This window comes from Protopterus annectens, chromosome 10.part0 (genome assembly GCF_019279795.1).
Source record: "Protopterus annectens isolate FY-2018-M chromosome 10.part0, PAN1.0, whole genome shotgun sequence".
NCBI classification, from domain to species: Eukaryota; Metazoa; Chordata; order Ceratodontiformes; family Protopteridae; genus Protopterus; species Protopterus annectens.
The window spans coordinates 861702552-861705051 of NC_056744.1; the positions used below are offsets into that span (position 1 = coordinate 861702552).

At 41.0% G+C, this 2500-nt stretch overlaps 1 protein-coding gene across 1 annotated transcript in view; it reads left to right on the forward strand.

Annotated features, from left to right (window-relative positions):
* Positions 1-2500, forward strand: part of TGFBR3 (transforming growth factor beta receptor 3) — a 2354992-nt gene that overhangs the window by 823598 nt on the left and 1528894 nt on the right. The gene's annotated exons all lie outside the window — the stretch shown is intronic.

Consider the following 2500-nt stretch of genomic DNA (forward strand, 5'->3'; position numbering starts at 1 on the left):
AGCCATGGGCTCCCCTTGTGGAGCCAGTGTTGCCAACATTTTCATGGCTTTTTGGGAATATAAATATATTCTCTCAAACCCTATATTTAATGATCAGTTACGCCTATACATGTGTTACCTTGACGACATCTTTATTTTGTTTAAAGGTAACTCAACAGAGGCTGATGCGCTAGTTGAATTCATGAACCATACGACTGGTTTCCTTAAATTTACACACTGTTTCTCTCTCCAAGAGATTGACTATTTAGATGTCAATCTCAGTAAAGATAACATTACCGGGGTTTATTTGTCTAAAGTGTTTAGAAAAACCACCTACTGCAATTCTATTTTGCACTTCACTAGTCAGCACCCTTTCAAGCAGAAGAAAGCGATAATAAAGGGCCAGTTGGTTAGAGCTGTGCGCATGTGTAATACATCTTTTTCTTTTGGCCAGGAATGTTCTTTTCTTAGAAATCAGTTCTTGAATAGAGGTTATCCAGATACGTTAATAGATGAGACTATCGCAGAAATTGAAGTTAAGAGATCAGTTGTTTTTTATAAACTACTACTTAAAGAATTCGAAGAACAAATGACTGTAATTATCCAACCTGATGTTAACTTTTATTTTGAAGAAGGGGAGAGAAACCAGCCCCCTGATCTTGTTAACATCAGGAAACACAGTCAAGTTAAAGGTAATCTCCTTACCAGCTTCATTACAACATTCAGTAATGACGCTGGTAAAATTTGTAACATTTTGACTAAAAATTGGCAACTTATTAGGAGTGACGCTCTCTTGTTTGAAAAATTGGGACCTTTCCCTAGAGTAGTGTTTAGGAAGGGTAAGAATTTAAAAGAACTCCTACAATCTAAACAAAAGCCTCGGTTCTCAAAATGTAAAGGGTCCACAACTTGCGGAACCTGTAATTGGTTCAACTTGGTTAGAGTAGGTCTATCCTTGGTTCTACCTGACATAGTCGAAACCACACAACACCGACAACCACATCACCGACACCACATATTCGACAGTCCATAAACACGAAACCACACATAACCGACAACGAAATAACCGACGGTACACAAACACGAAACCCCATACACTGCACACACCACAATAACAATTAAAAACAAAACACATCCCCATTCCACAAACCACACACACAACACAAGCACACCAAAATCCTTACAAGCCCACACTAAACCTTACCCTAACCCTAAGGTCCGTTACTATCGCACACTTACCTACCCGCTCCCTAACCCTAACTCACTTAACCCGCCTCTATCGCCTCCCTAACCCTAACTCACTTAACCCACCCCTATCGCCCCTAACCCTAACTCACTTAACCCACCCCTATCGCTCCCTAACCCTAACTCACTTAACCCACCCCTATCGCTCCCTAACCCTAACTCACTTAACCCACCCCTATCCCCACAGACCGTCAATCTCCACACTTACCTGCCTCGCACCCTAACGTCCGTCAGTACCGCATACTCACACAGCCTTTCCCCATGTCGGCATCCTCGGCGTTGGTGTTGTCATCCGTCGTGTCGGTCTTCTGCATTGTCGATGTTCTGCCACTCGCGATTCGCCGGTCTTCTTCGCTGATCTTCTGAGCTCAATTCGTCGGTCTTCTGCGCTGTCGACGAAGTCAGGTAGAACCCTATCCTTCCATGTTAATGATAAGACAAGAACCCCTTGGATTTATTTCCTAGTTGGAGATTGGTGATACTGTTTACTGCTACCTCCCGGCTTTTGTTTGTTACAGTTTGTGGTGCCGGTGTTCTCAAAGTAAAGTCTTTGAAGAAAGGGTCATGAGAAAAATCTTTGAGTGCTAAAAAGTAAATGAATGTCACTTTATACTTTTCTTATGTTTCCTAAATGCTTCTCTTTGTTGATTGGGAAACATAAATTATTTTTTTTTCTTTGAGCTGGGACTACAATCTTAGTTTATGTCTGAAAGGATAGCTTCATAAAGAGATGTGCTGTGACAAAAAACATGGAGGAACAAGTATCTGTAGGAGACTTGTCAGTAGTGGTAACATGAGACCAGTTTCTCCTTGCAAGTGGTTGTTAGATGAATGTACTTAAGTGGAGTTTTAAGGTACTTGAATTAGTAGATGAAATCTAAAGGGGGTTTGGCTAGAACCCCCCCCCCCGCCAAAGTGAAGAGTAAAGGGTAATGAGTATGGTGGAATATTAGAAAAACTTAAAGCACATAATGAAAGGTATATGGAAGGGAGAATACAAAAGTCAGATGGCACTGTTAATAGGGAGGGACTCTGCACAAAGCCATACTATAATGTGAAAAACTGTTAGCCTTGGTGAATTAGTACCAAGCGACAAAGCCTATGAAGAGCAAATTGATGGTGAAGTTTTGTGCTATTATACAAGTTCTAGAAAAGAATGTTCTTTTAAGAGTAGAAATGCTGCACCCTTGGAGATGCATTTATCGTTAGTGTGTTTGCCTTAGTGAGGCCAGCATTCCTACTGCCATTCTTGATGTATCTCATATCTGAATAATAG